The sequence below is a fragment of the Equus quagga genome, chromosome 1 (assembly GCF_021613505.1).
Source record: "Equus quagga isolate Etosha38 chromosome 1, UCLA_HA_Equagga_1.0, whole genome shotgun sequence".
Taxonomy (NCBI): Eukaryota; Metazoa; Chordata; class Mammalia; order Perissodactyla; family Equidae; genus Equus; species Equus quagga.
Genome location: NC_060267.1, coordinates 77314611 through 77341347, shown reverse-complemented (window position 1 = coordinate 77341347; position 26737 = coordinate 77314611).

Genomic DNA, 26737 nt, shown 5'->3' with positions numbered 1-26737 from the left:
AAGTAAACAGAGACAGGTCAGTGTGAAGGCTGGCTCCGTGAAGACGGAGGGAAGCACCGGCCATCAGGCTGAGGGGTCTGTGTGCCTACAGCGGGCACTGCAGAGTTCGTGGAAGGATTTTAAGGTGGAACATGCGTGCAGCGGTTCCCCATCTCCCCAGAGCCTCTGAGGCTGAGGGAGGCAGGAGTCAAGAACACAGGTTTGAGTCCTAACCCTTGCATGAGTTAGCTGTAATCTTGGGCAAGAGGTTTATTCTCTTAGATAACACTTAGAACAGGTCTGGTACACAGTAAATGCTCAATATGAGTTACCAAGGATGATGATGAGGAGGAGGATGATAATGATGATGATGATGATGATGATGATGATGATGATGAAGGCATGATGACAACAAGAACGGGGAGGAGAGAGAGATAGAGGAGGAGGAAGAAGAGAAAGTGGAGGGGAGGAGGGGGAGAATTTGTTGTCATGTAGAGCGGAGGACGGACTTACTGAAGAACAGGAGTCACTAAGTCTATCCAGATGGCAGGATTCTGAGAAAAGGCCTGCAGACATGGTCAGGAATCTCTCCATGGCCAAGACTCTTGTCTTCTGCTTTGTCTGTTCTGTAATAATTCCCAGTACCTTGCTGGACCTGTAAAAAAACAATAAACACATGCTGAGAAACTGCACATGCTAATCACCAGGCTAGACACTGGAGACCCTAAAATGAATTAGACTCCACCCCTGCCCCCAAGGACTTGACGGTCTAGAGTGTGGGGGCAGCGAAGGGCCCAGACAACCACCTAAAGCAGAAAAGCCAACCAACCTGACTGCTAGGTTGGGCTTCAAGTGAAGAGTTGGGTGCTGGGGGTTGGGGGTGGGGAGGGGGATAGGGGAGGAGAAGGGGCAGGGACAAGAGGGCACTTCTGAGTGGAGGCATCCGGGAAGAGAGAGAAGAGGCTTTGGCTCACCGGATCTGAGAGAAGAGGAGAAAACCAAGTGTGAAAAAAACAGAAATTGGGCAGTTCCAGGGTTCTAGATAGCAGAAAATAACCAGTAGCTTTGACCATGGCTTGGAATGAATGTCCTCCAACTGTTTTTCCATCTTTCTCTGTTTCACTCAGGATTCAAAGTCCTGAAGGTCCATTCTTTGGTTTCAAGAAGGCAGGACATCAGGAACTTCCATCATGGGAGCAGGTTCATTTCCAGAAAGAAAATCCAGTCAGTTTTGCCAAATGAGAGGAAAAGAGAAATTGCAAAAAACAAAACAAAACAAAAAACCAATAAAGCCGACTATAACTGGGGCAGGCACAGCCAATTTACCATGCAGTCTCCTTTGATTTGGTTCAAAGAGGCAAAGTGCCCAGTTTCAAATCCTCTTGCCTCCAGCCCAGGCATCCTTACAACTAGGAGTAGCTGTAAGATCCAGTTCTGGCCAATGAGATGTATGCAGAATCCAATGGGTGGAGCTCCTGGGTAACCTCTTTAAAAGGAAATGTCCCCTCTGGCATGTGGTCCTTCCTTTGTTTGCACCTGAAAATAGTCATGATGCCTGGAGGAACAGCAGCCATCCTGTGCCCTGAAACTGAAAGCAATGTTCTAGGGCTGCAGATGGGAGGGTGGAAGGACGGAGCCTGGGTCCTCGAGGACTTTACAAAACCACTTACTTGATAGGAGAGACAGGGTGAAACTCCAGCCGTCTGCCTCCAGAACCCACATGACAATTAGGTTAATGACAGTGTTTGGGGTCAGGGGGTTGGCGGAGGTGGTCTCCTTTCACTGGAGTTCAGCTCTCAAATGACTATCCAGGAAGCTTCACCTGACCCCCAGAATAAGTCAGGATTCCCCCATTTTATAGATTGGTGGCTCACCAGTCATTTCCTTCCCAGCAGTTACCACAATTATTCGTGTCACTGTATAATGCCTGCGACCAGTGCAGACTCTGAGTTTGCAAGGACCCAGTCTTTATCTACATATGTATCTGTATCTATATCCGTATCTGTAGCTTTGTCTATATCTATATCCATATCCCTATCCACATATCTGTGTAACTAAAACCATTGTGTCCCCGGTTCCCAGCATAGTGCCATGTATAACATAGGTCCTCAAACCTTTGCTGAGTAAGTGAATGAATGAATGAGTTGAATGAAAGTAATGGGTTGAAACCATATCTTCAGGCTCCTCCATCACCTTTCTTTCTCCTAAGAATAAAATATGAATAAACAAATTGGGGATTCCTCAGTTCTTTACAAGAGCACAGACATCTCCGAAGCTTCAGGGGCTCATTATTCAATGTATTCTCTCTTCAGGGACTTCCTTTCAGCCTCGCCTGACTTCTCAGGGCGCACACGGATTCTAAGGGCATGTCTGTCTTCCTCTCTAGGAGGTCTTTGGTGGATGGTGAAGAGGTTGGTCCCGCCTGAAGTCTGGGGATCATGTGGAGTGTCATTAATGAGATTGTCATGCTCTGCACCATTTTCCTGATGGACCTTCTGACTGTCCCCTACCACCACTGTTCGATCCCTGGGGCTGGAAGCAGGAGGTGGCGAGCTTTTGCACAGCTCTGAATCAGGGCTGCTTGTGAGTCATGCACTGTCAAAGCCACATCAAAGGCTGGAGTTGGGTTGCTGGGTCGACATTGAAAGTCCTCAGGAGCCACAGCTCGGGAGGAGGCATGGGGCTCCTGAGCAGCCGCTGGCTCCCTGGGGGACCAGGTACTTTCCTGAAGAGAACACATCATTCAGCTCTTCCTGTGCTTTTACTGTAAACTCTTGGTTTATTACGCACCTAAGAGGAAGGACAGAGGGGAAGAAAAGAGAGACAGAGACAGAGACATGGGAGGTTTGATTTGAGAGAAGCACAGCAAACAGCAACAGATTCTTATATATATGTTCAGAGCTGGGAGTGACAAGCCCCCATCTGAGAGGTAGAGACAGAGGCCCAGAAAGGGAAGGTGGTTGCCATGGACCAGGAAGCCGAGAGGGCAGGGATGCAAACCCACTCCTGATCCTCTGCCAGTGCTCTTCCCACACATCTGGACAGCGACTCTTGCTGAGACACCTCTGGAATCCAGGGCCTTCAGGATAAGGGAGACCCTCAGGAAGGAGGGGAATCAGCTCGATGTCCTGAGGGCCACGCAGCTCATGGGACAAAGGCGCATTTAGACGTCATCCATTCTACTGGGTGCCAGTCATTGCGTCAGGCATCTTAGAAAACAGGAATGAAAAAGCTAAGATCTCTGCCCTTCTGAGCTCCCAGTCCAGTGGGGGAGACAGACACACGTGTAGCTCAAGCCAATCCAAGATGATCTGGAGAAGAGTTAGAGGAGCCAGGGGAAGGATCGGTGGGTCGGGATGGGAGAAACGCCGTGTCCGGGAATCAGCATGGGTTTCCTGGCCTTCAGGGTGAGTACGTGTTCACCGGAGGAACAAAGGTCACCACGAGCAGAGGGACACACGTAGCAAAGGCCTTGAAGTGGGGAAGTACAGGCGGGCGTCATGCTGGTGAGTCACCCCTGTGACTGAGGCTTAGCTTGTTCCGAGGCGACCATTGCAAAGAACTGACTAGGAAGGTAATTCCAACTGGCTCTGAAACTCCCAAAGCCAGGAGCCTGGCCTTGTTCACGTCTGAGTGCCCAGCAAGAACTGGGTACTGGATGAATGGCAGTGGGGCCCATTGGTGACAGCTTCCGACCTTAACAAAGCGTAATAACATGTTAACGACGTCATCTCCTACTACCCGGGAGTTTGTGCAGAAATCTCCCGCAAAGACTGCCTACAGAGCAAAGCTATCTAATACCCCATATTCTGAAGCATAGAAATTCCATGTTAGTACTTGAGGACAGGGGCCGATATGACCCCATCACTCATCTCCCAGAGGATGAAGAGATCAAAGCGCTGGGGCCTTTTCAGAGAAAGTAGTTGCTGCAGTGCTGTGCTTATCCTCACCCTTATGCCAACATAGAGGAGGAAAGACGGATGCCCTTTCTCCTGCTTCAGCCCAAATGGAGGGCCCTTCAAGAGGCTACCCACAGGGCTTGACTTGTGATGTGATGGTTTTGAACTTTGTGGGGAAGGGAAATGCTATTGACTGGACCCTTCGAATCTCAACTTACTTTACTCTCTGTAGGTCCAAATTTGAACATAAATAAAACTGTTTGGAACATATCTGCAACATGTCTTTTCACTCATGGAACGATCTGGAGATTTATCCTTGCTGCTGCGTAGAGATCTAGTTCATTCTATTTTGACTGCTATCTGGTATGGCAGCACGTTTTATTTATGCACCACCTGCTTAATTTTTTTTTTTTCTAAAATACAAACGGAATGCAAGATCGATACGGAAAGCTTGGAATATACAAAAGGGGATTTTTTTGAAAGCCTGTTATGCAGAGCAGGGGTTTAGACAAATCAATCTGGCTGCAGCGTGAAGGTCGGATCGGTGAGGCGGAAACAGGAGGCAAGAAGAGAGCAATCCCAGACGGAGACAACATAACCCAGCCGCGCTGTGATGACCGGGAGTCAGACTTCAAAGCTCAGTGGCTCAGATTGCAAACCCCAAGCTTTTTTTTAAAGATGTCATGTACTATATTGGCAATAGGGTGCCTGCCAAGACATCAAACAGGGTATCTGTTGAGGGAATGGATTTAAAATGTATGCCAGTCACTCTTCTATTTAGATACGAGAAAAAAAATCACCTAGAAAAAAGTTTTCTTGGCTCCCTGAGTTACATAAATGTGGGTGATACTGTGTGTCAAGGAGAGTCAGGAACAGAATCTTGTATTACTGCATCAGAGCTGTTCCTTCTGGTGACCGGTTGTATACAGAGCAGCTCACTAAGAAAGAGAGGGCTCAATTTGTATAGGGAGTGTGGGGTGGGTCTTCTGGGAGAGAAGGGACAAGAGGCCTCCAATGCTGCTCACTGAGATTTGAAGTTAGAAAGAACTGTTGGACTCAACAACAAAAAATCAAACAACTCAATCAAAAAATGGGTGGGGGACATGAATAGCTATTTCTCCAAAGAAGATATATGAATGGCCAACAAGCACATGAAAAGATGCTCATCATCACTGATCATCCGGGAATTGCAAATCAAAACTACACTAAGATATCACCTTACACCCGTTAGAATGACAAAAATAACCAAAACAAAAAGTAACAAATGTTAGACAGGTTGTGGAGAAAAAGGAACCCTCATACACTGCTGGTGGGAATGCAAATTGGTGCAGCCACTATGGAAAACAGTATAGAGATTTCTCAAAAAATTAAAAATAGAAATACCATATGATCCAGCCATCCCATTACTGGGTATCTACCCAAAGAACTTGAAATCAGCAATCCCAAAAGTCCCATGCACCCCTATGTTCATTGCAGCATTATTTACAATAGCCAAGACATGGAAGCAACCTAAGTGCCCATCAACTGATGATTGGATAAAGACGATATGGTATACATATACAATGGAATACTACTCGGCCACAAAAAAGGATAAAATCGTCCCATTCACAACAACAAGGATGGACCTTGAGGGAATTATGCTAAGTGAAATAAGCCAGATAGAGAAAGACAATCTCTGTATGACTCCACTTACAGGTGGAAGTTAAACATGTGGACAAAGAGAACAGACGAGTGGTTACCAGGGGAAAGGGAGGTGGGGGGTGGGCACAAAGGGTGAAGTGGTGCACCTACAACACGACTGACAACAATAATGTACAACTGAAATCTCACTAGGTTGTAAACTATCATAATCTCAATAAAAAGTTAAAAAAATAAAAGAAGAAAGAACTGTTGGGGTAGAAGGTAAGGCCAGGAAGACCCATATCTAATCAGAAGTTCAGAGAAAGGCAACAGACATCAGAAATAAAGTTACCTTGAGCCAAGGAAGACACGGGCTAACACATGTTTAAACTGAACACAGGGAAGGCTGGTTCAGGAACAGCACTCAAGAGATGTGGGCAAAAATGCCTAGGCTTCTGGATATAGTTGAAGAGAATGGTTACTCTGGAGACCAAGTACGATTTGCAGGCTGGACGAGGACCAGGATATTTCTGCAGACAAGAGAAAGCATCACAGGGCTCTGCAAGACTGAGCTACCACAGCTCCGCTGTGTGGCAGGGAGACGCAGGTGCTCAGAATCCAGCTCTGTCTCCAGGCTCGAAATTTAGAAAGAGACTGATCCTCATTGAGCAAGTAAGCACCTAAGCTTCCTGGAAAATCTGCAGAAGTGGGGAAGTCTGAAAAAAAAAAAGGCAATAACTACATTTGCTTCTAGTGGGTATGTGAGCTCACAAGTGTGACTGAGGAGTGTGACTTTATTCATATCCTGAGCAGGTCATAATGATGTTAGAAACATCTTTTTGCCAAACTATCAAACTCTGTTTTCATATACTTTCCCTAGTTTGCATTTCAAAGTCAAAAAAATGGGAAGTCATTGGTCAATGTCATCTCCATCCACCACCCAAAAATAGCTTAAAAAAAGAAAAAAGATACAAGGTTATTTGCTTATTTTTGTGAAATTTCACACATGCATCATTCAGTTAATATTGAATTATGACGTTCTGGGACATCAAAATGTGGACAGTAGCAGAGAAAAGCATTTAGTGCTAGCAACTGCTTAATATTAAGGTAACTCACTTCCATGATGGTTTGTATAACTTGCACAAGCAAGCATAAATATAAAAGTTCTCATTCCTTCTTGCCTTCTTTTCCTTCTTGCCTTCTTTTGCACTCTGTTCTCTTGCCACCTGCAGTTGAATTAAAGAATTTATAGTAAGAAATCTAGTACTGATGTTGTCCTACCCCACTAATCTACAATTACAAATGTCTTTCCTTACAGATCTTCCTTGACTTATGATGGGGTTGCGCCCAAAATATCATTAGGTCAAAAATTTATGTAATACACCTAATCCTCATAGCTTAGCCTAGCCTACCTTAAACAAGCTCAGAACACCTAAGACAAAGCCCATTTTATAATAAAGTGTTGCACAGCTCCCGTAACTTATTGAATACTGTGCTGAAAGCGTAAACAGCATGGTTGTCTGGGTACAGAATGGTTGTCGGTGTATCGATTTTTTACCCTTGTGGTCGCGTGGTTGACTGGGAGCTGTGGCTCGCGGTTGCTGATCAGCATCATGAGAGAGCATCATAGGGCATTTTGCCAACCCAGGAAAAGATCAAAATTCAAAATTTGAAGTATGCTATTTCTATGGAATGAGTATCGCTTTTGCAACATCAGAAAGTCGAAAAATCGCAAATTGAACCATTGTAAGGTGAGGACAGGCCGTACTCAGATGGAATGAGGTAAATGGAATTTATGCAGCTGGGTGTGACTTCTTGCTCTGTGACTGATGAGCTCTGTGACCTGAGGCAATTGCTTAAACGCTTGGAGCTCGTAAATGGGTATAACCAAGTAGACTTTATACTAGGGTCGCTCTGGGTGTTATAGGAGACAGCATTTCAAGGAACATGGTGGGCACACAAGAAATAAGTAGTGGAGGGAAGAGATTTGTGCCTATCTGTCTGGTCTTCCTCATTCCTCTCATTCCTCTGACTCCACCCTGGAACATCCAATTTGCAGATTACATGCTGGGCATGAAATGCTAATGAGGGACAGTGGGCGGCTGTGGCAAGAGGTCCCAAACATTCCTCCTAGGTGTGCTCTCAGCGGGCATACCCAGCACCCACACAGCCCTGGGGGAACCAGGCTCCAAGCTGAGGGCCTCCAGTCAGGTCCCCGGTCCTTCAAGATAAGGCGGAGATCCCCACATGCCTATATCTCTGCCTTAAGCCATCCCATGGAGCTAAGTAGCCCCAGCACTTAAACTGGGTGTGGGCTGATTATCTTCATCTATGTTAATATCAGTCCAGGAGACATTTGAAAAACTAAGTATTCTCTTAATGCTGTGCATTTGAACTATTTCCCAAACACGGTTATATCCATGATCTCTTTTGGTCTTTACAATAAACCTATGAGGTTCACTGGGCCGGTACTGGTATTTCACCTTTGCAGGTGAAGAAACTGTAGTCAAAAGTTTCTTTACTCATGGACACAAAATTAGTAAGCGGTGAGTGGGAGAGGTAAAGTCAGGCCCAGAGAGCTCTTCTTTACAGAGACCTATTGGGTCAACGGCATACTCAGCCTATACACCCATGCATGTCCCCGGGGACCAGCAGTATGACTTATTTTAGTGCCTGATCACTGTGTCCTGTCATATGCCCCATAGCTTACCCACTCCAACTCACTGTGAGTGCATTTACTAGTGGACATGAGATTATTTTAAAAATGTGAGAAGGAAAAAAGAAAAGCAATTATAATCTTTTGCATTCATACTTCACGTTAATACTTGGTACAGCTGACACACTCCCAACTCTGTAGAAGCTTTCGTTAGTGCTTTCCTGAACTGTACAGAAAAGGGAAGGTCCCCGGGACAAAGTCTTTGACATCATTGGCACTTCTTTGAAGCCAATATCCTGGATGTCCCAGTATGTTCTAGGAGAGAATTATGTTAACTCATTTTTTTCATCTGAAATTAGTACAGTAATTACTTTAATGAACAGAAAGACATCTTCATTAAGAAAAAAATTTAAAAATATGAAAAAGTATAAAAATGAAATAGCCCACAATTCCATGGTATGTATGCCTGCATATATGTGTGTGTGTGCATTTCTATGCTTTTCTTTCTCCTATGCTTAGGAAGCTTGTGGCCCCAACTCTATTCCACTTACACTCACTCTCCTTGGGCAGGAGGATCATTGATGCTCCTGTTGCTTCCTTTCTCCTTATAGAGTGTGATGTGGGGACACCATAACTAGGAATCTTATCTGGCCAAAGATGCAGAAAAACTGCTGTTTCAAAATTTCCTCTGGTCTTTCTGGAAGCATCATGGGGTCCATGGCTTTCTGGTGGTACCCCTTCTTTAAAAGTAGACTGGCCCTTGGGGACTGTCAGTTCCCCAAAGAGACCTCCATTTATCAAGGTAAAGTTGAGTTTTCACTGGCAATGTAAGGGAGAACACCACCTTGAAAGAGTCTTCATGTGTCTCAGAAAGGGGAGGTCAAGGGTGACATTTATAAGGTCTGAGGATCCGGACTTGAGTGTTTCAGGTAGATCTTTGTCCTTAGAGCTTAGACTTGGAGGACATGGAAAGACCGGAGTCCTGAGGGAAGTGTTCCTGTATAAATGGTTGTTTGATAAGCAAAAGCCAGCTGAGCAATCAACCTATTGTCCTTGGAAGGGTGGTGTTTGCCCAGATGAGCATCCAATTTTCCCAAACAAGATAAATGAGTTTCATGAGGTGCCTGAGGTTAACAATGAAGTTATTTCCTGGTTTACAGCTTTATCTTCCTGCACAAGAATTTTCTAGAACAACTGGTAAAGTCACATTGGGCCTCAGCTCCAAGTCCTGAACACTGAGCTCTAGGAGTGCAGGTGTCTCCATTCACAGTGGAAACCAGAGGATGAATCAAGAGAGGAAAGACTGCTCTGTATACTCACAGAGCCCTTCTCCCATGGTAGAGAGAGATCTGTGCCAAGAATGCCCCGTGGAGGGAAATGTCCACTGTGCACAGAGACTGGTCTGTGAGAACTAATATTTGTGTCAACATGGAGTATGAGACTGTGTTTGAGTGGTGTGTGTGTATGTGTGTGTGTGTGAAAGGAGGTGGAGGAATCAGGAAGAATCATCAATTTCCACTTTCCACCGGCAAGATAATTTAAAAATCACCAAACTTGGATAATCACCAAACTAGAGGAAGGGGCGTGTGGTTTGGCAATATCTGGAGCTATGTTGGTCCTCCCAACTGGGAGAAGCATGCCATTGGCATCTCAGGAGCAGATGCCAGGGATGCTTCTCAGCATCTTACAAAGCACAGGACAGCCCTGCCTCACTGGCAGCGAAGGACCATCCAGCCCGCAATATCAAGAGTGTCAAGGTTAAGAAACCCTTGCACTATAAGAAAATGAAGATTCACTCTGAGGACAGATGAGGCAGGGGAGAAGTAGGGAGAAGAAGATGGAAAGCGAGGACAGAGACCACGGGGGGGCCCTCTGGGAAAGAGTCAACTTAAAAAGATGGTTGGAAACATATTGTTAGCGATCATTTATGGCTCAACTTTGAAGTGAAGCATTTCCCTACATCATTAAATATTCTTCAAAAACATAGATTTTGCTGGTTTAATAATACCCTCACATAAGCCTGTACCATAACTCTTTGACTATTTCCTTATTTTTTACAGCCAGAGTGTTTCCATGTTGCTTGTGGTGTCAGTAATAGAACAATGAATGCTTAAATAAACAGATCTTTGTGAACATCAGATTGTTTCCTTAAATTCTTAAGCATAAAGTTGTTACGTGAAAGGATGTACACATTTTAAAAGTCTTTTGATACGTCTTGCCAAATTGGCTTCCAGAAAGATTCCCCAGTAGACATTTCCACTAGCAATGGTAGAGAGCTCCTGGAGATTTTTTTCAACCTTTATGCTAAAGGCTCAGTCACAAACATAAGAGATATTTCCACCTGATCCTTCTTACTTCTCCTTGCAAAGAATGTGTCTACTTAAAAACATTGTATACTACAGATGTGTCAGCCTTCCAGATCTCAGTTCTCTCTTTTATGAACTTATTGGAAGTTGAGAAAGCAACCGTCTCCCTAACCATATCCTAGAAGTGGGAATATTTTAGTTTTACTTTAATTTCAAGTGATTCCATTTGAAAAGAAAAAAGACCAATCAGTAGGCATCTAATATATGGCCCCCACCTCCAGCTTTCAAAATGGGAAAAGCAAGATCCAGAGAGAAGCCAAGTTTGTCAGTACACAGAGTCAGGGAGAAGTTGAAGCGACAATCCCAGTCTTTTATTCTCGGCCCAGTGCTATTTCTGCTGAGTTTGGCTTCTGAAAGATAACATTTTTTAAAAAAACAATACCTCAATATGTGACATTTTTACAGATAAGGACTTGCTCTCAGAGGAATTAAGCATCTTCCTCTTGATGACATAGCTGGTAAGTGGCAAACTGGATTCCAACCAGTCCTCCCTGACTTGGCTAGTTGGTCTGGGCATCTGGTTAGACCTCAAATGATGCAGAAAGTGGATAATCTATGGTTGCTTTTCCATAGGAAAACCTCAGGGGAGAAGATAATGTTCTCTTTCCTATTCGTGCAGACTACACTACTGAGTTAAATCTGCATTAATTACTTAGAAAATTCCCTTTATAACAAAGTAATTTATGCATGCATACCTTGCTGCTATTGGCCTGGTTAACACAATCTACAACTGTATCGTCTTACAGCGTGGCCACTGGCTGCATGTGCTTAGTGAACACCGGAAATCTGACTAGTTCAAATGCAGACGTGCTGTAAGTGTAAACTACAAACTGAATTTCAAAGACTGGGTATGAAAGCAGAAATGTAAAACTTTAACAACTTTTTACATTGGTTACATGATGAGTTTAAACGAAATATATTATTAAAATTAATTTCACCTGTTTCTTTTGCTTTCTTTACTGTGCCTACTATAAATTTTAAAATTTCTATGTGACCCACATTATGTTTCTATGGGACAATCCTGGTCTACAGTACTCGCTAATTCAAGGATTCCCTGGAGGTAAAGGATGGTTTGATATCCGATCATTCAAACTGTAGATAACACCTGGAATCCTAGACTGTTACGTCTGGAAGGAACCCTTGGAAGAGACTTCTAATTGTTCTGCGATGCCCATTCACTTCTTCTCTCAGAGTAACGGAACTCCAGTTTTTAGGGTCCATCACTGAGAAAAGAAGAGAATGGGCATTGCAGAACAATTTTACCCAGTTTTTAGCTGGCATTGTAGCAGGTAGGAATAAAAACTATATTCCCCAGTCCACTTTGCAGCTAGGTTAGGCCATATGGCAAAGTCCTAGCCAAGGGGATGTGAGTTGAAATGCGGTGTGCAGCTTCCAGGTTGTCCATTTAATCAGTAGAGGTGGTATGTTCTTGGCTTTTTATACCTTCCTGCTTTCTGGAAAAACAAAAGGATCCTGGGTCCTTGAGGATTTCTTAGCAACATCTATTACTTATCTTAAGACCTCTGTATAAGGAAGAAAAGCATTCTTATCCTATTTAAATCACTGTTTTGTACAACTAATCTAGTCTTAACGCAGATGCTGAAGACCATTTTTGTTTAATACTTCTATATCACAGGAAAATTATATATGAGAGAGGGCTAGAGTATGTCCTAATTCACACAGCAACTTAGCATGAGAGCTGGGTCTTGAAGCCAAGACTTCCAACTGTTTACCCTTCCATACTATTCATTGCCCTCAGACGCCCCATCCAATTACAGAGTCTATAAAAATACATTCCAGAAGATAACCTATATAAATGAACCATACAGCTTTGAATCCTGAAGATAAGAATCTCATTCACTCATACAATTGTTGTTTTAAACTGCTTCCTTGAAACCTCAATGATTTGTGTAAACTATTGTTGATGCAATAACAGCTTACTTGAGCAGGAGACAGATAGTCATAAAGTAAATTTATCAGCAACATCTTGCTGGAGGCACCAAAACAATGAAATGTCACCCTGATGTCACTTGCTTCCTCCCTGCCCTTTAAAATCCAGATAAAGTTGACTCAAATCATTCACCACATGCTCCATGGAAAACCAACGCCTGTCAGATTTCTGATTTCCAGGGAGGGATTGCATTCTTGATGTCTCCAAATCTGGGTTCCTGATTCTGCAAGTGTTGTTTACTCCACATTGCTACAACCCAGACATGAAATCCAGCCCTTCCTCAATTTCCACACATGTGTGTGTGGCATCTTGCACAAAGAGCTGCCAAGTGGAATACACTTACTTGAAGATTTATGTAGGAGGTAGAAAGAGTTACATCACAACTTTGAGGTTAACATTAGGCATCTCTCTAGTGAAACTTTCCTCTGGCCACCCTACCGTGAGGGAGTTTCCATAGGATGATCTTCCCAGAGTTATCACCAGGCCACAGAGACGTTCCATCCACATGTTCATAGACCCAGGGAGCATGAGTTGGAGAGCAGAGCACGGGTTTCATTGAAGCCCCCACCTGCCCCCTCAGCCAGCCAGTTTGAGCATTGGCAACCTGCAGCCCCTGCGTTTGGTGGCTCTGGCTTTCCCCCCTGTAGTCCTCAACCATACACCATCTCTCTAGTCCCTCCTTCCCCATTCCTTTGTATGCCCCGATCTCTCCTCTCCCTCATTGATATATAGAGATCTATCTCTTAATTCCTCTTATATTCCAAAGCTTGACAGCTTAACCATAGTTTTTCTTTTTCTTGAGCTCCTACCAAGCCCATTGGGGGTCTCACCTGCCACTCAAAGTGACTTTCCAGATGATCTTTCTAAGTAAGAAGATCCGTTCATAGATGAATTCTCGTTCCAGCTTTTAGGATAATAAAAAGTTTGCTAAATTCAAAAGCAAAAATATACGGTACCTTCAGGCTGTTTCATTTACAGAAGGAGACATACAAATAGATTTCCCTGAAAAGCTGGGGCTGGAGTCACTCTTTGGGGTGGAAGGGATCGCAAAGTCCTGTCAAATGCCGCATCTGGTAGTTGTCTCTCTGATTGACCTCTGACAAGGGGCTGACCAGCCTCTGCCTGATGGAGAGTCATTCTCTCCCAAGGCAGTTCTGACTCGTTGTACCTGCCATTGGTGGACCTAGTTCCATCACAGGATGGGGAGAGGTGATACCTTCTATGGTTCCCATAGAGACAGGTTCAGATGTTTCAACATAGAAGGTGAGAATCTTCACACTTCGGAAGCCACCTAAATCTCCAGCCCTCTCTGCCTTCTCTCTCCTCTATGTAATCTACTTTTCACGTCTCTGAACTTGTTTATGTTGTTCTTTCCGCCTGGAATTCTCTGTGTCACCTTTCTAAGCCTGGAAAAGTTCTGTTAATCCACTTCCCCAGGTACTGTAGTTCATTTGCTCCTTTATTTTCCTGGAGCTCTCCTACATATCTTTACTATATGGCACACATCAGACTATATTGGGATGTTTGTTAAACCGTCTGTCTTTCCCTATTACATAGGAGAAACTGCATCATCTGTTTCTCCAGCTCTTAGCACAAGGCCCAAGGCACATTGCATAATATACATTGGTTTAAATTATTACACAATAACTGTGTCCCCTCTTCTCCAGGACAGCCTTCAAATACATGGAGACAATGACCTTGCCCATCCTTAGTCATCTCTTCTCCCAGCTAGACTCCTAGGGTCTTTCACCAATCCTTCCTTTGCATGGACCCTGGCCCCCTCTCCATCCTTGCTCTCCTCCCTTAGATATGCTCCCATTTTTCAAGGTCACTCTGGCAACTAGGACTCAATGTCATACTCTAGAGCCAGCTCTGCAGGTTCTCAAGAACCTGCGCATGGAAGAAGTGACTGTGCTCATGCAATTTTTCAGGGATGCACTCCCCTATCAGAGAAGGGACAGGGTTCCTTGGATTAGGCATGGCCAGGCCCCTGGGCCTACATCAACAGAAGATGGGGCCCTTGGGTACACTTGCCATACACCTGGCCTCCTCTGGAGTCCTCACAGCTCTGAGCACTGTCCTGTGCATCTGACTCGTGCAACTTCCAGATTCTTTTCTGCATAAGTAGAAAGAGATTTATATTTTTTAAATAAAATCTTATCGTCTCATACCTGCCATTTCATAAACTGGTTTTTTTTCATGCAAAAATTATGCTGTGCACAAACACCTTTCCAGGTCATTAAAATACATCTAACGTCGGGATTCTTAACATAGTGTCCTATGGACTGGCTTCAGGAAAATTGTGAAACCCTCTGAAATTTCTGGTTGCAATTTGTGTGTATAAGAATACACGGCTTTTAACTAGGGAGAAGATCTGTGGTTCTTGGAGTTTCAAAAAGGACCACAAACCAAAAATTAAGAACAACCCATCATCGTTTTGATTGGAGACAATATTTCCCTGTATGATTGTGCCAGCTTTCTTTTTAAGTCCCCCATTGCTGGACATTTAGGCTGTTTCCACTTCATTAATATTACAAGCAATTCTGCTAGGGATGTTCTTGTAGATACATGCGCTCATATCCATTCAGCTCTCCTTCAGATGAATCCCAAGAACTGCTTGCCTTTTAAGGCATTTCTCTGGTTCTTGTTTGGAGGTCCCAGTTTTCCAGGTCCAACCCAGGACCATCTCAAGCTCTGCTCTGCTCAGCATCTCAGCATCATCTCAAGTCTGCCTTCATCCAACCACTCTTCACTCCAGTCAAGTGACTTCCCAGCAAGCTCCTCTGGCTTCTTTCAGCTTAGGCAGCCTCACTGAATGGATCTGAGATGGAGCATTGCACTTAGTCTCAAGAGGCTTGGGTTCAAGCTTCATCTCTGTCACATATTATTTGTGCGATGCTGGTCAGTTCCCTCAAACCCTCTGTGTGACTCAGGAAGATAATTCTTGCCCCGCCTGAGTATATGTGCCCCATTTACAAGCGAAGAAATTGAGTCTGACTTGATGTAACTTAATCAAAAGATGACCTTCTCTCCACCCAGGGCCCCAAGGAACAGGTAAAAACTTAGAAAAGAGGCATTTCCTGGAATTTCCTTACGAATTATCTTGCCATTTCCCTACTTTCCACCAGAGGAATAATGAAAAGCTCCAAATTTCCAAAGAAGCATCTAATGAAGTGAAATTATTTGAGTGAGTCACACATCCACAGTGCTATTCAACTCTGGATTTATTGGCTAAGAGATCATTTTAAACTTTCTCAAAAAAGACCAATCTCCTTCAAACTGAAAACTTTAGGGGAAAATCTCCAGGTGCTCTTTTTCATCCTCTTCTCTACAATGAGTTATGTCTGCCAAAGGACTAGGAGAAGACCAGAGGGTGAGCCCTGAGCCACAAGAATGCATCTGCTGAGACATGTAACTGGGGAGAAAGAGAAGAAGGTACTGCTCTCTGGGCAGAGTTCCGTTCATAATGGCAAAGTTCTAGCCTCACAGCCTGGTCTCCTACAAACAATCCTAGATGTCCGAAGACGACAATGGTGTTACCTGCTTTATGACCACACTAAGTAGATTATAGATTTGGCTAATGTAACATAGACCCAAATTAGCAATGGTTTAAACAAAGCTAATGTGTCATTTCTCTTTCTAAGGCTAGGGTGGTGCCTCCATAATCATCAGGGATGCAAATTCTACCCTGTTGCTCTGTCACTCTTAACACATCATTTCCTTCTTGTAGCCAAAGATGGCTGCTCCAGCTCCCACGATCACGTCTGAATTCCAGTTAGCCAGGAGTGGCAATGGAGAGGGAATGCTTTCTCCTATAAAGGGCTCAATTTGCAATTGGAGCACATCCCTTCTGCTCAATTCCATCAGCCAGGACTGAATTACGTGGCCTCATCTACCTGCAGGAGGGGTGAGAAATGTATTTTTATTCTGGGCAACCATATGCCTAGCTGATGCTCCTAGCTACATTTAATTTTATTTAATAATATATGAAATTAAGAATTGCAAGTGTTTCATATATTGGCATTCTCACTAAATCCTTATGCCAGATAGTCATGTGTTGCTTAGAGCATGCATCTTAAATTTTAATATACATGTGGATCACCTGGGGTTCTTGTCCAAATACGGATTTTCATTCAGTAGTGTTAGATTGGGGCCTGAGATTCTGTATTCTAATAAGGTCCCAGGACATGCCACTGTTGCTGGTGCTCATATCACATTGTGAGTAACAAAAGGTCTTAGATAATGGGAGGTGTCTGGAGGGAGGTGAGAACTCCACAGAGCTGAGGGAATCCAACATTCCCCTCATGCCTTCATTAACTTTCAGTGTATGCTTTAACATGAAGCAGTTTATGTCCAATTAAGGCGATTTATGGAAGTTAACTAAACCGACCATCACAAAGTGGACAAAGAGTTTAAAAATACTGCTGTAAAGAACAGTGGATTGAAGGTATAGCAACTTTAACTTTCAAAATGCACTTTCGAGGCTGGCCCCGAGGCCGAGTGGTTAAGTTCACGTGCTCCGCTGCAGGCAGCCCAGTGTTTCGTTGGTTCGAATCCTCAGCGCTGAAATGGCACTGCTCATCAAACCACGCTGAGGCAGTGTCCCACATGCCACAACTAGAAGGACCCACAACAAAGAATATACAACTATGTACCAGGGGGCTTTGGGGAGAAAAAGGAAAAAATAAAATCTTTAAAAAAAAAATGCACTTTCAAAAATGCAATAATATCAAGACCTGTCAGAATCAACATTTTCCCTGATCCACATACAAGTTCTTTGTTAGCTACATGACAAGATAAAAGATTGTGAAAAACTGGAAAAGTCAGCCAAAAATTGAAAGTATCAAGCAGATTATTTGCAATAAGACTTCCTCAATCTTTACCAAAATCCTGACAAAATACATTTGTTCCTTATGATAATTACTAATAAAAGTATTTCAAGTAAGTCATTCATATTAAATGATCCTTTATAAAAGGATACAGGCACGAAACTTGTATTTGTTTTTTTTGGATGCTTCTAAAATTTTTCTCTTTTACCTTCATCAGTTTGAATATGATATGCCAACATATGGTTGTCTTTATATTTATTTTTCTGGAATTTGTAGCACTTCTTGAATCTATGGATGAATTTATCTTACCAATTTTGGAAAATTCTCAGCTGTTATCTCTTTGCTTGTTCTTCTGACCCATTCTCTCTAATTTTGCCTTTGAAGACTCTGACTACATATATATAAAAACTTTCCACAATGTCCATATATTTCTTAATGCTCCTTTTAGTATTTTCCATCCTTTTTGAGCTCCATATTTCAGCCTGAATATTTTCTACTAAACTCTCATCCAGTTCACTAATCCTCTCTTCTGCTATGTCCAATCTTCTGTTGCATGTATAGTTCTAAAACTTCTATTTCATTCTTTTATATACATTCTAATTCACAGCTGAAAATGCCATCTTGCATTTATTAAAGATATTAATTACAATTATTTCAGTCTGTATCTGACAAATCAAAGAGCTGAGTCATCTGTTGGTCTGTTTCTATTGATTGTTACTTCCTTGTGGTCTTGTTTCTGGATATGTTTGGCAATTTTTTTATTGAAAGTCATTGGGTGTAAAAATTATAATGTCCCTTGATAATGTGATCTTTTTCCAAAGAGGGTTTGCTCTGCTATAAGCAGCTTAAATGGGTTCACACCACACTAGTCCATTCGTGGACTGAGGTAATAAAGTTACTATTGAAGACTATATTTCCCACAAAGAAGACTTTGAGACAGAGATCAACATGCGAGAAGTTTATTAGAAAGTGATCTTAGATGAACGCCTATGGAAGGCAGGAACTCAGGATTGAGCAGAAGGAGAAGTTGGGCTATAATGCACTCTCAACAAAGTCCTCAACAAACCCCACAGAGACTTCCCTAACTGAAATGACCCTTCCAAGTTGTCCTGCATTGCAGCAATGGGCCAGACCTTTAGATTCCCACCTCAACCTGCCCTTGGATGCAGTCCTGGAAAGGAAGCGTGATCTTGGGTGAGACAGCTCTTTCCTGCTAAAGTCAACTCTGGAGATGACTGACAGCTGAGTTCTATCATCAACAGGATTCCTAGCTTCTGAGGAAGGAGGTCCTTCAGTCCTGAAATGACATCTGGGGAGCATGTCACAGCATCCACTAGAGTCCACTGCTTGTGCTGCTTGGATCCACTTCTTCATGTAAGTTCTAGGAAAACTACAGCCCCTACCACACTGCAGTTTGTTTTAGAGCTTCAAGTGATATTCATCATTCCCTCCTCCACTATGCATTCTAGATTTCCCCTCACCCTCAGCTAGAATCTCTGCTAGTCTTGGTGGCTTACCTAGTGATATGACCCACTCATTCTGGAAGGGTCTGAGGCCATGGTCACCATGCCCTTCTTAGACCATGACTGTTGCATTGGTCCATTTGCTATCAAGACACAAAAGAACACCAAAAGAATGCCAAAGTGGATCACCTGGAGACCAAACCTTCCTTCTTACCACCATTGAGCAATTCCTCTTCCTTATGATCAGAAATAATTACCGCTATCAGGATGGTGACTTCCCTTCTTGCCTCATGGTCCCTTGATACAAGGAGCTCAAAGCACCCTGAAAACAGTTAACTTCTATTTCAATGAGTCTCTCCCTGTGTTCTCTTGAAAGTACTCCCCTTTGCTGGAAGACCTCCAAACACTCAGAATTTAGATTTGCCATAAGGGATGCATAAGTTCTCCAAGTGAAATACTCCCACTCTACCCACTTCATTACAAGTCCAATGTATTCTACCTTTTGAGGACACAGTGACATAACAAAGGTCATTGATTTAGAGTATATGCTGCATCCTGGAAGATGACAAATCATCCTCACCCCAGTGCCTCAGCTGCATCTTCAACAAGCCATTCCAGCACTCTTTTGGGTGGGCAGTGTCTAGATGGAGTGGAATGATATATAAGTGAATCTCTAATGCCTCCTCAACTGTAAAGTGTGTCCCTTTGTCTGACGCAATGTTATGTGGGATCCTGTGGCAGTGAACAGAGCCTGTAAGCTCCCAGATAGTGGTACCAGGTGAGGCCCTGCAGGCAGGAAAGGCAAATCCACATCTGGAATAGGTGCCTATTCCTGTGAAAGTGAATCACTGCCTTTCCAAAGGAATCTTCATAGGGTTTGTCTCCTACTCCCTAGAGTGCATATGTCTTATCAACCCCTCTAATGTACAGTCCTTGCTCATATGGTCCGACTATTGAATATAAGTATGATTTTCTTCCTGATGTCCAGACAGCTCAGGTTTCCTCACACTCTCTTATGACAGAGGGAAGGAGAGTTAACATAGCTCTGGGGCAAGACTAAATGCATACTCTTGTATATTCCAAGTGAATGCAAACTGTACTTCATTCCCTTTTCTGATAAGGATGGAAAGAACACATCTGTCACACCAGTCTACACATGCCATGTATCAGAGACCCTATAAATTACTCTATAAAAGATACCATATCTTGCATAACAGCTGCAATTAGGGTTCTACTTAAGTTGAGTTTGCAGTAGACTCTGTCATCTATCGGGAGCCATCTGATTTTCGTAAGGGCCACACTGATGAATTAATGGAGATGTAATGGGGGCCACCAAACCCTATATCCTTTAAGTCTTTAAGGTGGCACTGATCTCTGTCACTCCCCACAAGATGCAATATTGTTTTGACAATACAAGGGAAACTATAAAATATTTTGAATGGAATGATGAAACAAAACATTTCAAAATTTGTGATAAGTAGCTAACACAATGCTTAGAGGTAGAAGCTTAGATCATTAATTTTGAACACTTTTTCTTCCCTAAAATAAGTGTTTAAAGGTAAAATTTCCCTTTAAGTTCCAGTTCAAAAATGTCTTCTAGTTTCCTTTGTATTATCTTTTTTGACCCATGGATTATTTAGAAGTGTGTTGTTTAATTTCCAAATATCCAGGAATTATCATTTTGTTATTGATTTCAAATTTAGTTCTGCTCTTGTCAAATGATATACTCTGCATGATTTCAGTCCTTTAAATTTATTGAGAATCGTTTCACAGTTCAGCATACAGTCTATCTTGGTGAATGTTCCATGAATTTTTGAAAAGAATGTGAATTCTGCTGTTGTGAATATTTTATAAATGTCAGTTAGGTCAATTTGCCTGACGTTCAATTTTTTTATATCTTTAGCGTTTTTTCTGTCTAATTTGCTGTTAGGCATAAGAAGAGGAATGTTCAAGTCTCCAAATATAATTATGGATTTGTCTAATTCTTCTTTCAGTTCTGTCCATTTTTGGATCATATATTTTAAAGCTCTGTTAATTGGGTACAATTTAGGATTGTTGTGTCTTCTTATGAATTACCCTCATATTCTTATACAACCTTCCTCTTTAGTCTTGGTAATATTTCTTGTTTTGAATTCTACTTTGTCTCATATTAATATAGTCAGTTCATCTTTCTTATGATTAGTATATATACATTGTATCTTTTTTCAATACTTTTAATTTTAACCTACCTGTGTCTTTATTTTCAAGTGGTTTCCTTATGGTCAGCACATAGTTTATCTCTCATTTTTATCCAGGCCTTTTCAGAATATTTACCATTTATATTCAATATAATTAATGACAGAATTGGGTTTAAATTTACCTTTTTGTTATTTGTTTTGAATTTGGCCCAAATGTTCTTAGTTGCTCTTTTTCTCTTTCACTGCCTTCTCTTGGATTAATTGAGTATTTTTTTATCATTCTATTTTAACTCCACCATTGGCTTCTAAGCTATACTTCTCTGTTTATTTATTTGTCCACTAGAGTTTACAACATACATCTCTAACTTTCCACAATTACCTTCAGTTAATATTACACCACTTCACAAATAAATTAAAGACCTTTTGATAACATATTTCCAATTGCCCCCTTCATGTACTTTGTGCTATTTTATCACAGAATTTATTCTTACATAGGTTAAAATCACTATACATTTGTATGACTTTGTTTTATTAATTGATTATTTTTACAGAAATTTAATAATAAATAAAAAGCTATTTTATATTTACCATTTCTGGAGCTTTTCATTCCTTTCTGTAGATCCAAATTTTCAGTTATCATTTTCTTTCCATCTGAAGAACTTATTTTTTAACATTTCTTGTCATCAGGTCTGCTAGCCAAACTTCTCTCAGTTTTTTTTCTGAAAAATCTTCACTTTGCCTTCATTTTTGAAGGATATTTTTATCAGCTATAAAAATCCAGGTTTACAGTTTCTTTTTTTCTTTCAGCACTTTAAAGATTTTTTTCCGTTCTTCTGACATGCATAGCTTCTGATGAGAAATTAGCTTTATATATTTGTTCCTCTATACATATATTTTTCTGGCTGTTTTTAAGATTTTTCTCTTCATCTCTTGTTTTCAGAAATTTAATAAATATGTTCATCTGTGTGGTTTGCCTTGTGTTTTTCCAGCTTGAGATTTTTTGAGTATCTTGGGTCTGTGGATTGATTTTTTTTAATGAAATCTGTAAAATTCTTGGCCATTATTCTTCACCTGTTTATTTACATATAGGAATTTAATATGTGACAAATGTGTTTTTTTAACTCAGTGGCAAAAAATATATCCCATGAAATAAAATGATTTGGAACAATCGTCTATCCCTTTATTTTTTTGCTCCACCTAACTCCATTCACGAAAAATAAATTGCTTTTATATTAACAACCTCATCTAAAGAATAGAAACGTAAACGTTTTCAGTGAAAATAGAAGGATCAGTTTAGGAAATTAGCATAAAATATTCAAGTTATTGCCCTAGTAAAACTTGTAGTATTTTTATAAAAATTACTAGCCCCAATAAAACTTAACTGTTGACCAAGTGGGTAGGCATCCCCTGACCATCCCCCAAATCAGATCTGCCATGTATGATTGCGAAGTTTATTGTACTCATGCTCAAAATGCTTTTTCAACAGCGTTCTTTGAAAGAAAATTTATGAAGGTAATGTGCTTTTTTGAAAATATTCCCTTGTATTCAGTTCAGCTGCAACATACGGTAAAACAAAAACAATAATGTGTTAAACAACATAGAAGTGTATTTCTCTCTCAGGTTTCTGTTAACATAAGCAGTTCAAGGTTTGTATAGAGGCTTAAATATCATCAGGGACCCAGATTCCATCCTTCGTACTGCTCCGCTGTTTTCAACATGTAGCTTCCAGCTTGTGATCCAAGCTCTAAACAGCTCATCCACTTATCTACTTTATCTCAGCCAACCAGAAGCAGAAATAGGAAGGAGAAAATCAGGTCCCTACCTATAAGAATATTTCCTGAAAAAGTGTCAACACTAATTCCATGTACGCCCCATTGGTCAGAATTTAATAACATGGCTACATATATAAAAGTTAAGTAACTAAGTATTTTTTATACCCCTCTTCCACCCTACCTTCAACTAGTTCTGTGTGTAATGAAATTCTGTTGGCTTAATTCCTACAAATCACCATTACCATTATTAAGCTCCTCCTAGAACTCAGCATCACATTATATGCAATGAGGGATTCCTGAGTGTTAGAATGAAAGAAAACTTTAGACATCATTCAATCCTTTTTGGTTGACAAAACTGAGGTCCAGAGAGAAGGGACTTACCCAAGGTCCCTCCTTCTATCTCTTTGTTGACAAGGACTCAGATCTCTATCTGCAATCACTACAGGGTGTGTCAGGACTCTGAAATTCAAGAAGTAAAAGCTGAGCTTCCCTCAGGATTCCCCTGCTGTGTCTGAGTCAGAGGGAAAAACCCCTGGGGACAGCCTGCAACTAACAAAGCTGCTGCTGTAAGAATGCAGCTTGCTAGACACTTGAACTTCTCACTATTAAATGGGAATTGATCTGACCCAGACTGCTGAAATAATTTTCGAACTAGCCACTGTGCCTGGAAAGAAACCAGTTAGTTGAAATGCGCTGGATTTAACTCCAAAACTTACTAGCTGTGTGCCTTTGAGCACATTGCTTAACTTCAGACAGTTAGAAATTTCAAACGTGCCAAGTCTCCAACTTGGGCGCAATCATCTGTATACTATAGTACTGAAAGGACCTGGCGAAATATCATAGATAATACCTCTAGCACAATGCCCAGTACTCAATAAATGTAATTTTCATTCACTTACATTCATGTATCATTTCTTCCAGGGAGAAGTTCCTCTACCAAAATTATCTTGAATGATTCAACCGCTTCAAATCCTTCAACAGTTCCCAATCACTTACAGATGGAAGTCCAAACCCCCCTGGCGGGATTTTCAAGGTCTCCTCTTTTTAAAAAACGGAATCTTTGGCAAATCAAAGGTGGAACTAGAACCTAAGTCAACTGACTCCTGTTCTAATAATCCCTGGACAAATAGCTATAGTAAATGTAGTAAGTTCTACAAGAAAGATTAAGATAGAGCACAGGGGTGGATGGGGAGGCCCATTTGTCATATGATGCTTGCATCTCCTCAGCCATTCATTTCCAGGGATTGGAATGCCTCCTAAAAGATTAACCATAGTCATCTCGGGGTGGCAGAGTTGCAGGTGGTTTTTCAGAATTTTGTTATCATTTTGAGTATTTTTCAACAGCAAACATTTTTCATCTGCGTAATAAAAGCAAAATGATAATGACAGTAATATGTCTTGCCAATAACTGAAGATTAGGTAGGCAAAGGAAGTCATGAATGAAGTCATCAGGAAGTTGTGAATGACATCAGATATTAGTAGATTTAATGACAAGATAACCCCAGTGGTCCTTAGGGTCATAAGGAAGTATATGTTGCACAGAGAATCACCACCAGTTTATTCTGTCTCAAGTCTCAAGGTCTTTTTTCTATTTCTGAGACTTTCTGGCTATATCTTGAGGCAGGACTTACCGTTGAAGGGCACTCCTCAGCTCTAAGATAACCAAGCTCTAACCCAACAAGAGATTAATATCTGAAATATATTATAAAATCACACAAGTCAGCAAGAAACAGACAGCTGCCCCCATAGAAATATGGTAACAGGATATGAACGAGTCAATTTTCAGAAGAGGAAGTCTGAAAAGCTAACAAGCTTGTGAAGAGAGCAGTTAGAGAAATACAAATGATATTTTGGCCCTCGGAAAAATTATAAACATTTTGCACTAGCAAGAACTACAAAACTGTGTTTAAAAAAATTTAGTTGGCCAGGCGGTGGAGAAAGTGGTTTAGGGCACTGTTGGTGGGAATGTAAAATAGTGCAGCCGCTATGGAAAACAGTGTGAAAGTTCCTCAAAAAATTGAAAGTAGAACTATCATATGATTCAGAAATCCCACTTCTGGGTACATATCCCAAAGAATTGAAATCAGGATCTCACAGAAATATCTGCACTCCCACATTCAACGCAGCATTATACACAATAGCTGAGATATGGAAACAACCTAAATGTCCATCGATGGATGAATGGATAAAGAAAGTATGATATACATCCAATAGAATATTATTCCATCTTAAAACATGAGGATAATTCTGCCACATGCTACAACATGCATGAACGTGGAGGACATTATGCTGAGTGAGATAAGCCAGTCACTGAAGGACAAATACTGCATGATTCCACATATGTGAAGTGTCTAAAATAGTGGAACTCATAGAAGCAGAAAATAGAATGATGGTTAATAGAGGCTAGGGGGAGGGGGAAATAGGGAGCTGTTCAATGGAGAAAAAGTTTCAGTTATGCAAGATGAATAAGTTCTAGAAATCTTTTGTACAACATCATGCCTATAGTTCAGAATAATGTATCATACACTTAAAAACTTGTTAAGAGGGTAGATTCCATGTTAAATGTTCTTACAAAAAAAAAGTAGTACAATAATCCAAAGAGGAACAAGGAAATTTGCGGAGGTGAAAAAAAAAGCCAAATAACAAATCAGGATTAGCAGAGATGTGGGAATGTAGTGGTTATCATGTTCCAGTGGCAGGACATCCTAGACGGTGAAATTTCAATCCTTAGTCCCATTACAAACACCCATACGCAGAAATCTCTCTCCAGGGTATAAAGCACAAGAAATTCTCACACAGGTTCATCAGAGGTCATGCCTGGGGATGTTTATTGCTGCATTTCTTTTTCGGAGCAAGTGGGAGGAGGGCATGGAAAATAATTTTGATGTCTATCCCTGGAAAGATGGGGAGCTGAAAGCAGGTTGATACACACCATACAATACTACGAAACATCAGGCAGGAGTTCAAAGGAATGGCTTAGATTCTTGTCATAGCAACATAGGTTGATCTTAAAAACATTGCCCTTGACAGAAAAAAGGAAAACCAGAATGGATACATTTATCAAGATTCAAAATAGATGCATATAAAATAGTAAGCATTATGAGAGAACTTGTGCACACAAAGAGAGGGACATAAACCCAATGGCATCTTTGGTCTCCACTCCTCCCACGTCCGCTGTGCATCTACACTTTCCACGCCAACAATGCTGAACTGCTTGTAGTTCCACCAACTCAGCATGCTGTCTCACTACTGTCTGCCTTTGTACAAGCTATTCCTTCCCCCAACCTTCCCGTCGAGCTCGCTGAGGGATGGGCACACTGATTCTTACTCACTATTGAATCATCAGAGCTTATAGCTTGCTATTTGGTGCAGAATAGCTGCTCAGTAAATATTGCTGACATAAACTCAGTTTGGGCAGCCTCAGCAGGCCTCCCCTACACCACAAACCCACTCCATCCTCTCCCAACCTTTTTGTGCAATAGCTACAGCTTGTTGAGCACCTTCTAAATCCTAACTCTATGCTACCATGTGGAAGGCACACACTTGGGGGTCAAGATTCTGGGAGCTCCGTATGGAAGAAAGACTGGAGGTATAGAAGTCCCATATGTTGAAATTCACTTAATGCCCCCACCCATTTTCTGTAAGGTATCCCTTCTTCCAATTGTACCTGGTAGCCCCCAATCCAGAGCCCCAGTGATTCACTCACTACAAGAGTAAGCATCCAGCTACATGCCAGGGCACAGAAGAATATGTCACCTGATGTGGTTGCTTGGGGTGATCCATAGGTCCCTTTGCTTTTACATATTTCAACCAGTCCTCCTCTTTTAAGGTCCAACTTCACCCTGTTAATAAGTTCTAGAATCCAGAACCTTTCTGGGGCTTTCGGTTGTAAATCTCTTTGCTGTCCTGCTTCTGCCAGCTGATGGATCAGACTTCTCAGGTCTGCTAAAACCAATTGGACCAGTTGTCCATCTGCTTTTCAGCATTCAGTATTCTTGTCATTCTTTCTTCCCTTCTTTTTGTCC